Genomic DNA, 12,185 nt, shown 5'->3' with positions numbered 1-12,185 from the left:
AGATATAATTCCTAAAAATTAAATTTCTACAGCGTTTTTTCCGTGATGCAATTTGATGTGACACACCCTTTAGAAGCGAAGGAGCGAAGGAGCGAAGCTGGAAAAAAGAGCGGAACCTAAAAAAATAATGTCGTGCTTTTAATACATTCGACAAAAAAAAAATTAGGTACAGAGTGTTAAGTCGATATTTTAAAATAATTTTTGAAATTACTTGAAAATCAGCGCATGAATAACACTATACAATAAAACACAAAAAACTGTTTTTGGAACTTTTAAAAAATCGATGCAAAAGAAAATAAAAACACATTTAGTTCGTTTTTCGTCGAATCAACGAATTAACTTTGCACACAATTTATTGGAGTTTCCAGAACTGCCTATCGATTAGCAGTGCGTTCATCATTTATTGAATTTTTTTTTGTTCCTATATTTTTATTCACTACATTCACACACAGCAAGATAAGAATGTGTCCGTTGTATATTCCAAAAATTGAAGCTTTGAAATATTGCAGTTTAAGTTTTGAAATGATGTATGTTGGATTTTGTTACAGCTGTTCAAAAATCGATTAAAATTTTCAACTTAACACTCTATTCGTCTAATTGCTTTGTAGAGTGTATTATAAAATTGTAACATTCTTCGATTGTGTCTTCATCCTAGTGGAATGCGTGATTCTCTCCTATCAATGGAAACAATTCGATCGCTCTCAGTTCATATGGATGAATTTCAGAATACACATTCCAGGGAAGAAGTCCAGCCATATGAAAAATAAGGATGTTTGACGCACTCAAGGAGCTCAACCCTTTTTTTTATAAACACAGAATACTAAGAGTGGGCGGAAAGTTCAATAGTTTTTGTACACCAGTAGATAGATAATGTGAAGGCCATGACCAAACCAAAAGTACATGAACCTATACCTCACCGACAAATTCCGGGAAGGTCTAAAAATTTACTATGGAACTCGCTGTCGCGAATAATCCGCACCGCGGTTCATCTGCTCGCGGATAATCGGGGTTCCACTGTACCTTGAACAATATCCTATATTTCATTATCCTGTTTCAAATTCTGTAGTTGTTATAGTTTTTGAGTAGGATTTTTTTGAAATTTTAAGTTTTTTAAACTTAAAAAAAAAAGTTACAAACTTAAAGTCTTACAAAATAAAATTACTCAGATAATTGAATATAGAAAATAATTTTATCTTCCATAAAAAATCCAAAAAAAAAATAACACTGAAAAAAAATACGCGTTTTTATCACGTCTCGTTTATATCACTCTCGATTTATTCACTGAAAATGACTCGTTCATATCACGTTTTTCGAAACATGAGAAATAATATGCAAATTTCAATTCATCGTTGAATTATTGATCCAAGAATGGGAATCAAGCAGATAAAATGATTCTTAGGTATTCATATCGCCTCTAGTAATCAGCCATATTCACGTTTCTTGCGAAATGTTTTTTTTACTGTGGGATTTGTAGCGAGTATTGCGTAATTCATTTGAAGCCCCTCGTACTACTTTCATATGCACAAAATCAACAACTTTATGCACGGGTATTATTTGGTTTATATTTTTAATAAACTAGTTCAATATGCTTTTAAGCTTTCTACTTTGGTACCAATTTGATTAAAAACATGAAAAAGTTATCGAATAAAATGCTTTTCAAATGAAGCGAATAAGAATCAAACTTCGGACACTAAATCAAATTTCACACACTTTATTTTGTAATTTTTTGGACGAAAATGACATTACACTTGATTATATTTTATAATCAACTGCGAAACACTTACCAAGCAATCACAGTAAACTGTTAACGCTGATGAGAACTGATGAAACACGGGAGAAATTTAAATATTTATGAACGGGTAAATTCTACGTGCTCACGCTAAGGAAACGTCAAACATAAACGATAATGAGTAGTGTTGTACGATTTCTGCCGATTATGTTATAACTCAAATGTAGTTCTCATATGAAATGATAGTGAAACCAAGAGATTACTCTAAAGAAGCAATTGTGATATTAATTAAGCATTTCAAGATATTAGAACAAAGTGTCCGAAATATAATTCAGAACGGTGCGACTTAAGCCGTTTCTCAAGTTTCATCCGTGAAAGAATCAGTAATACAGTATTCTATTTCGTCAATTATTAAAATTCCTTTCGAATGTAGCCGGTGATACATTTTTATGAGAGCTATTGGAAATTGAAGCTTTTATTTATTCCTTTGGAACGTCAAATAGGCGAAATGAAAAATCCTCCAGAACGTGAATCGAATCAGTGGAAGACTTGTACCGACTTGTACGCTATAGGAAGTGACCACATCTAAGCCAAAACTTACGTGACCAGAGAAGAAAGCTGGACATAAAAGATTATAAATTATTCAAGTTTATGAAACTAAAAAATGATTCACTTTGCAAGAAATAACCAAGAAATTTCTACGTAATTTTGGAGCACATGCAATATTCTAGTTTAGTAGTGTCTTAATTTTGAAAAGAGTTTCGCCATTCGTGGGCTTAAAATATTGTATGTGGCGGAATGTTCTCGGCCATGTTTCGGGTAATAGATAGCTTCAAGCAGGTATATAAATGCGACTAATCTAGTTTACATTTCAAAACCTTAAAACATCACATTAAGTCATTAGGAGAAAAAAAAAGTTGCAGGAAAATACTGGAAAAATCAAATAACTTTCATATCGTGTTCCTATCTCTCTGTTACTCTAAAACTGCCATTGATAATAATTAAAAGATCGAATAATCCTCGATATATCAAAGATTTGCCGCTTCCAATGTACTTCCAAAGTTCGTCAGTTTTTAACATAAAAAAACTACAACCTAAAGCCGTTTTGTTAATTTGGCGGATAATTGCACTGCGCACTATTGAGGCGATTAAATTTTCTCTGATAATAAATAATTATGTGTTTTTTTCTACAAATGCCGAATGCAGTTTTTATTGCTCAAACAACGGACTAAGGAACAATTCGGAATATAAAATTTTTCTACCGAGAAACGACAATAATCCTAAACTCAGAAACAATGAACAAGGCACTAGAGAACGCTGAACGGTGTATTATTTTGGATTTTGTTTTAACCATTCGAGTCTTGGCACCCTGTTTTATCAACCACAATCAACACATCTTGAAAGTGAGTAGGTGTGCTGCAGTTGATAATAAGGATTTTTTTTCTGTCCAACTTGTTTATAATAACTGCCCCTGAGACTCAAATAGTTGTACCGGTACTCGAAGAAGAAAGAATGTGTCACATTTTATCAGTATAGAGAATTGGCAATTAAAAATGAATGAAAATATTGATTTTAAGGAAGATGAAGAAGTAAGTGAGTGCATACAGATATCGAAATAGGAAATAGCAACTCTGAAATATGTGATCGAATATCAGCATGAGAAGGCAATTCACACACAATGACAGTAAATAATTCGAGTTTTAGGATTGAACGCACAGAACAAATCACTTTTTTTTTAGTTTGTATACTGTTTTTAAGAAATATACGAGAAATTGCTATGAGAAACGTTCTGCAACCATAATTTCGATATATTATGTTTCATAATGTAATACTATGTTGTATTACAGCTCGTAAGATAAATAATGCAATAAATGTTTTTCTATATATTATGTATGTCACACGAAAAAAAGTGTTCAAATTATACATATTGGAGAAAAAAAAATTTGTTATCATAAAACCAGCTGACTCGGCAAAAGTTGTTCTGCCATATACATTATTTCTAGTGAATATATTGGTTGTTAAATAAAAAATAACTAATGTATCGAAGGTATGTTTGAATTTTCTAATTGATGTAGGACACTAACCACTTGGCCACGGGAGCACGGAAGTTTTCTCAATCAATGTACCTAAAAAATGTAAAAATGTTAAATGTAGAAAAAACACGATCCCGAACCCGAAGCAATTTTGCATTCTGAAATCCATTCGACTCAGATTTGTGCATTTATTTTCAAAGTATTCAAATACTTAGAAGTCATACTCCTGACCCTGATTCAACTATTTCTCGATAAATTTCCTTGCATCTCAGTCAAAACATTATCAATAATGTAAAATCATTATCAGATACAATTTTCGTTCAACATTTTCCCCCACTTGCAGTGAATGTGTTTAATCTATAACATAGGGCACATACGGGATGGATGGATGGTGTATGAGATAATCCTCACGTTTGTCATTCAACTGTGTAATGTTTAATATGTGTAATGTTGTAATAAAGCTTATTAAAAACCGTTTGAACATCGTGCTGTAATGTCATGTGTATTGCGTTTTGTTCTGGCAACAGCAAAGGCTGTGTCGGCATTTCTCATGATCAGTGATGGTAAAAAATCACATTAAACGATCAATGAATAAATATATCCCTCTAGTCGGATGTTTTTAAATCACCCCCGGCAGGCGATGCTCTTTTATCCTTCATATGTACAAAGAGAGATTACTTAGAACGATGAGCTACCAAGATCTCAAAAAAGCAATATGAAAAAGGAATCCCTACTGCAAGCACTCTCGAAGCATTACTTCTACTACTCAAGGTTTGTCGTGAGTTCAAGCCACAAACGATTCCAATCCCATCCCATAGAGCGGATGATGAGTTCTTGATCGGAAAGTGTACAAGAGACGATCAACTGAAATCTTACGGCACTCATCGAGGGATTTTTAATTCTCTATTGCACTGGCCGCAGTTAGTGGCTGACTCAGTCTCGTGTCGATTTCATTTTGTTGTCGTCTCCCGCCCGATAAGCAGCAGACGGGTAATGGAAGCAATTGAATAATTTCATTACCAGCAGATTTGGGCGAATCCCATCCGGCCCGAAATCGTTTTTTAGATTCCAATAATTCTGAACATTCACATTTCTCTTCAAATATTTTTTCTAATAATAATTCAATTATTGATTTCACGAAACACTTTTCGAATTCAATGGAATTTAAGATCCTTTTGACGTAGGACTACGTCTTTCATTTCTGTAAAGGGGTGTGAGTTCAAAGCTTCAGAAACGAGAGAGTGACGCTGGACTGAAAGGTTTTGAACGTTAATACCTTTTTACCGGCTGTAATGGAGTGGTATAATAATCACTTCATCCGAAAGATAAAATGTCAACGAGTTATATGATTGTCACTTATTGGTCCAAAAAATCGTTTCAATAGCTTAAAAAATGCTTTGAAAGCAAGCTATTGAAATCATAACAATCTAGCTCATTGACGATGATTGGTGATCGCAATGTGTTCACGAACACGGACGCAAAATCTAGGCACCTGGAGAGACCGTCATAGCGGATACATGCAAGCTGTGATTTGTTTTGCTCGCTTGCCTGAGTGCTTGGGAAACCATAGCGGATATACGCAAGGCGTAAGTACTTTTACTCGCATCAGTTTCTGCTCTGCTTTCGCATGGAACAGTCATGAAAAATTGTTTGCGTGTGAATGCGTCCGAGCAAAGGAATATTCGCACCCATTTACTCATTCGGCTTGGTGTTCCCGTGATGCAATCTAATAGCATCAGTTTCTGTTCTGCTTTCGCATGACTGTTCATGAAAAATTACCACATCACGTTAAAAACGAAATGAATTTTATGCAAGATTATGAGACTTTATTTCGTTTTCACCGTGAAATGGCGCCCTCAGTTTCTATTCTACGTATGGAGTGATAATGAAAAATCTCGTGTTATTCTCATGAAAACAAAAATGAATCATGTATCAAACATCTTCAGTTGCTTTTACAAGGCCACTCAAATTCCATCGGTTCGTTTCGGGACCACCAACAAGTTCGAAAAAGTTGAATTTTTTGTTAATAACAATTCCATACTTATACTCATTCACCCACACACTAATAAGAAAAACATTCAGCAATCTTTCAAAATATTCATTCATTCATGCATTAAGAATCGATTCAGATCCAATTTCAAATAAATGATTACCGAGCCAACGATAGTCCTACGTCTACCTTGCGCTTATATCACAGATATAACCCACTTCTTGTTTTTTATTTTGTAGATAAAACGGATCACATATTTGATTAATTCAATTCTGTGTGGTTACGTTACAAATAAATGTAATGAATTAGTATGGACATATAATATGTTATTCATATATCGTGGACTTCCGACATATGTGGCAGTAGATGTTTTGTTTTTTTTTTTCATATCCCTCCAAACTTGTTGCATCTCTTCAGTGTACATACTGCTTTGTCCGCAGATTTGTTTGGTTGAATCTGGTTAATTTCAGGTATTCAATCTCCATATTGTCGAATAAATACTGTTGGAAAATCGGTATCGCAGAAAATATCCTACCTATAAGTGAACTGACGGCATTAGAATATATGCTTTGTGAGGACCACACAATTATACGGATAAACGTCCGACTGGAAGTCATGAACATCAATTTAATGTTCCCAAAATAAATTTATCCTTTGAAGGTCGTTAACCTTCCTAAAGATTATCAGATGGAATATATTCCAATGTCGTCTGGAATAACCGAACCAACACCTTATAATCGTGAGGTTGTTTTTGCTATTGTTCTGATGTTTCATAACACGGCACTCTATTGATTATTCGCCGAAAATGAATAAAAAACATCCTTGAGGTTAGCCTACGGTTTTAGTAGCAGTGCAATATGGTGAGCCAGTCTCAGGATAAGAAAACAGTTAAAAAAAAGCTTTTTTTTTTAATGAATCAGTAGTAAAACAATACGTCAAAAAATTTCTCAGCTTTGTGATAGCAAATAATCATTACCCATTTGAGTTGTATGAGTATTCCCCCCACAAACTGTGGATAGTCTATCTGCATACAAATTATGTAGAGTTCCAAAATCCAAAAATTTTATGAGTAAATATTTACGTTCATCTTTGGTCCTCTAGCTCGGACAGGGCTTAGCGTTCTAAATAAGCCGGAAGAACTAGTGTATACTCGACAGGAGGAGGCAGAGTTGTTTGATGAAGTATCGTAAATGAAGCGCTGGGCGGTCTTACGGAAGTTAGCCGGAACCTGAACCATGGCCGATGGAACGATGTATATCGGCGTATTATTTTACCTTTTCGTGGCTTTGGTGGTCGTCTGTCTCTCTATTCTGGCCATTCGCCCAAAAGTTTTCTATAGAGCGAAGCTGGGGAATGTTGGGAAGGTTGGTGGTCTTCGCGACAATGTATATCTCCAACCGAGCCATCCTCCAGTGATCTTTTGGTATAATGGGCTGATCCCAGGTTCAGCATAAAGACCACATCACCTTCTCAACTCTGGCAAGTACTTCGTACTATATATCTCACCGTTCACCATATGACTCGAAAGAAGAGCGGCTTGGACATTCCCTTCACGTCTGTCAAAGAAGGACCTTCTTCGAGAACTTGATGTGAATGATATATTCGACGTCATCGGATACCTGGGGAACGTAAAGTACCCGGTCCCCTGCCATTCGTTGAATTCTAGCATCAAGTACGTCTCGTCTTTCAATATGAGCACAAAAAGAAGTTTTTAGCTTCTTTCGCCGGAAAGAAGTTTTTTACCAGCACCTCAAGCTACCCCTTCTGTGTGATTGCCTGCTGCTCAGATGTGGGGTGGAGCTTGCAGTATGGAAAAATCATCAAGTTGCTTGACAGTGCTGCTGCTGCGAATCAACATCCTTGAATCATTTTCGTTGTAGACTTAATAAACGTATGATATAAATAAAATTTGTTCCCATAAATGATCTTTCATCGCTATCCGAAATTTTTTTTGAATGCATACGTTAAAATTAAAATCGATGAAAAATAAATTGGAATTTTCGAGCATTCCATTCGGTAATTTGAAGAAAATTGTAGAATTTGAATCGTGCTTGCCAGGCGTAAATGCTCTGATTGAGCGAGTGATTTTCGGGCGTAAACAAAATCTAAACCACCGGAAAATCACAACTGAGTGCCGATACTCAGAAAGAAATAACACTGATCAGTTTAGACTCGCTAAACTATGGTTTATGTTCACATAACGTTTTGTTTTTTGTGTCCCGCGTTAGACCTCTGACCATCTGGTCACTTTAGCCTTTGCCAATAACGCATTTACATTAACTCATAAAATTAGTGATTTGAGAGGGATTATTGTTTGTAGTCTATTGTAAATGGATTTAAACTCCATCTGAGAAATCCTCTGTGGAACATTTAACATTAATGTCGTCCTATCTGCTGAAGCGCATTTTTTCCTCACACAGTTTCATCAATGTAAACGCGCTCGGAGAGGAAAATTGAACGCCCGGACGAGAGAGCGAGAATCGTAAAGCGCACGCCATAGAGATACTCATTCCCATTGAGCAAATTATTATTACGAGATGTAAACAAAACGAGGAAGGAAAGTAACTCAATTATTCGAACTAGATTCAGTCTAGCAATACTTTGGTCAACTCAGAGTCACCAAGAGAAAATCATTTGGTGAGGATTAATCGTTAGTCGCAGTTTGCACAGATTGCGATCTGTGCAGTTTGCGATTAATCGTAAATCGCATCATGCTTCCTTGTTTTCCATCCTTGCTCATGATAGCGTCTCGCAGGTAAATGCATTATTCATCACGTCGCTCCTATTATTGTGCGGAATCGCAGTCGTTCACTCTCTAACTTTACATACATGTCGATCATGAATTGTTGGCTCTGCTCACGACATCGTAGAATTACAGTGTCACGGCGCGTCGAATCATCATGCGATACACATAAAAAGTCGTCAAGCTCTATCCACTCTTTTGTTTGTTTCGTCTCATCTGACTGCATGTTTATAAATATTTATTCAAAATAAGAAATAATGTTCCTAATAAATGAAGGTAGAACGACCGGGCGATTTTTCGTCAAGGAATTTTCTTCTTACTTGTACTGTGGTCACATATATTCTAAAGCCGGTCACTCAGGATATATTGAAGGAGTGATGCTTAGTATAAAAATCTCAACTAGATATTATTAAAAATGACGCAAGTAATACTACTTTGAAAAGGTGAACGTTAGAGCCATTGAAGAAGATGGTGAATAGCTTGGTAGGAACAGTGTTTGTCGCCGTTAAACTCCATATTATTGTTTTATCTTCGAATCACAATTTCTCGCGTCGCTGTACACCTACTATGATTCTAGCAACGTATTCAACAACATGCGCATTGGATCTGCACACATGCTCTCCAGTTAGTGTTTTATCAGGATTGTGGACAATAGCATGATTGTCATTCTGCAATTCGAGCATATGTAAATTAAAGAATTCAATAATTCATTGTGCTCATTCACATTGGCTCGCCGCCAATGCGTTTGATTTTAGGCGAATTGAGGTTGCTTACGCATGTGCAAATGGAAGTTCGATATAGCGAACGAAGCACTATTTGTCACGAAGCGCTATTTGTCATTGAACAACGTGAATGAATACGATCAGTTTGAGAAACGAACAAAATTATTTGGATATTGTTTATACAAAAATACTAAAATCACGATTGGTATTCTCACGCCTACCAAGTTTTTTGTATATATATATATATATATATATATATATATATATATATATATATATATATATATATATATATATATATATATATATATATATATATATATATATATATATATATATATATATATATATATATATATATATATATATATATATATATATATATATATATATATATATATATATATATATACACTATTTCCAATATATCACGTTTCAACCAAAACTCGACTATGCGACAGTGTGCATACCTCTATTTCTATAAAATAGATGCGATACAGCAAGGCGCTGTAATTTTGAAAATTGAACCAACATTGTCATTTGAATGATAAAAATGCTAAAGAATTTTATTCTTATTATCATACGGAGAAAAGTTTCAGAAAGAGTGTCGAAGTGGAATTTCTTTTAAGTGGATTCAAGCCAACAACTCATAAATGACCATGCCCTGTTGCAAATTAACATTAATCCGATGTAAATTCTACAATTACTCAAATGTGTGTTTGATATTTGCAAAAGTGCACACGAATAATTGAGAAAAAAAATCAGTGAAGTGCACAGGAACGCCAACAAAGAAAAATCCAATAAACCGAACACACAGTATACAATATATCAACCAACGAGGGAATGATTCATTTTCGCCGTATAACACCATTATATTCGCCGCTAAACTTGAGCTGAAAAATGATACAAATTGTATGTTTAAGCCACCTCGCCATCGCCGCTCGGAAGCTTCCCTTCCCCCATCCGAGAGCTTTACCAAAGCATCCCCGTAGGATAATTCCGCATCCAATAAAATGTTAAATTATTGAAAAAATGCTCATTAATTTGTTTATAGAGGCGAACAGAAAATCCAATTTGCAGTAAAGCATATTTTACCTTTATGCTCGTTTTGTAAGTCGACCACATATCGGACGGCGTCTGGAAGGAGCTACCGCCTCCGCCTCTCACACTGTTGACAATCCCAACCCAACCAAACCGGCAACGGGTGAGGAGAGACCGTGTGAGCCCAAGATATGATCCGCGAGGGAGCGTTTTAAGAATGAATCCCAGGGATGACGCGCGCCCGCGCTGATGCGATCGTAAACCATCCCGGTTAGGGTGGATCGACCAGATTTTTGCACTGTTGTTTGGAACACGCTTCTCGGAGGACCCTCTACCACCAACATACCTCCCTTTTCGAACAGAAGCATTTGCCGAAGAGGGCCCAGCTATGGTTGACTCGCGACTTGGAATGCAATAAATAATACGACTGATTTTTGTTTGTTTTGTGGATTTGCTCGTCTTCAATATTGCATTCGTTACGGTTCGTTATCGGCACCATCGTTATGGTTATAATCATCGCCATTGCCTTGCGGTCGGAAGTGCGAGTGCCGACCGAGTTAAAGTTTTGCGGTAAATGGACATATGTACTAAGAGCAGTCTAAGAGCAGAGAACAACGCAATACTATTCACGTGTGTTAAATATAGTAGAACGGGATACTTTTGGAATAGGTCTGTTTAAAAAGTATTGCCATTTTTCAATTTCTGAGGGTTACGTATTTTTATTTTTTCTTGTGGCGCCATGAACTTACTTATGTCTCTTACTGCCTGTGAGAGTCTTTCTCAGCCACTTTGAATATTCAGCTAATTTTATTTTTTGACAGCTTGTACGTGTTATAGCTCGTCTTCGACTTGATACTAATTCAACCTTAATGACAATGGTTTCAGAAGAAGATAAACTTTCTCATCTTCCTGACTGCATACTGATTTCTTGTCTGAAGAACTGCTGACCTTCGGAACGATCCACGAATTTACCCATTTTTTGCCTCTTCGGAAGTCATGCATCATTCCATTCAGTCATGCATCATTCCATTGAGGGTAATATGAACGACTTGTGCAGCATGTGACTCAGCGTTGTTGTATAGTTCAATTAATACCCAACAAACATTAAATCGTATAACTATCGTATATACAGCAACACATATCCCATATTTTGCGTGGTATATGAAGCGCCTAAGTGGAATGTACATGCAAAAATTTAGGTAATATACACTCATTACATGTCAAACCGATATAGTAGTTCTCAGATTTTCGTCAAAAGTGGTAGTTTTGTTCATTATCGCAAATTATTATACCTTTATTTTTAATTTTTTTTAGGGTGACCATTTCCATTTTAGGGCGTTCTGAAAAATCAATTTTTTCGCATTTTTACCAAAAATGACTTTTTTCTAAAATTCATAACTTTCGAACCAATTCAGATTGAAGATTAAAGCCAATTAGCTGATCTTTTTTGGAAAAATACTACAGTTGCAAAAAATTTGAATTATTTTTCCGTTATTATTGATTGTATTTGTTTTTTATAGTTTTCATGGTCTCGGGACCAAAGGCACTATATTTTTTATATTTTTCCTGGAAAGCTGAGATTTTTCACATAACATATCTCGAAACCACGGAGGCTTTTTTTTCGTTTTTGAGTTATGATTTTTCAAAGTTAACCAGTGGTCCGAAAAATTATTTTTTTCCCATTTTTTCCACTACAAAAAATCATGACATTTGATCTACTGAACCGATTCAGATGATCGACATATCAAATCAAAGCCAGTGAGCTAGTCTTGTTTGAAAAAAAATAATAAACTAATCAGGAATAAAGAAGGATTTTGTTTTCGTAATTATTGATTCTATTTGTTTTTTTTTTGGCATCGTTGGTCCCGAAACGATGCCGAAAAAAACAAATATAATCAATAATTACGAATATTTTTTATTTTTTATA

This window comes from Toxorhynchites rutilus, chromosome 3 (genome assembly GCF_029784135.1).
Source record: "Toxorhynchites rutilus septentrionalis strain SRP chromosome 3, ASM2978413v1, whole genome shotgun sequence".
Taxonomy (NCBI): Eukaryota; Metazoa; Arthropoda; class Insecta; order Diptera; family Culicidae; genus Toxorhynchites; species Toxorhynchites rutilus.
The sequence above is the reverse complement of the archived record's forward strand: the minus strand, read 5'-3'. Positions refer to the sequence as shown.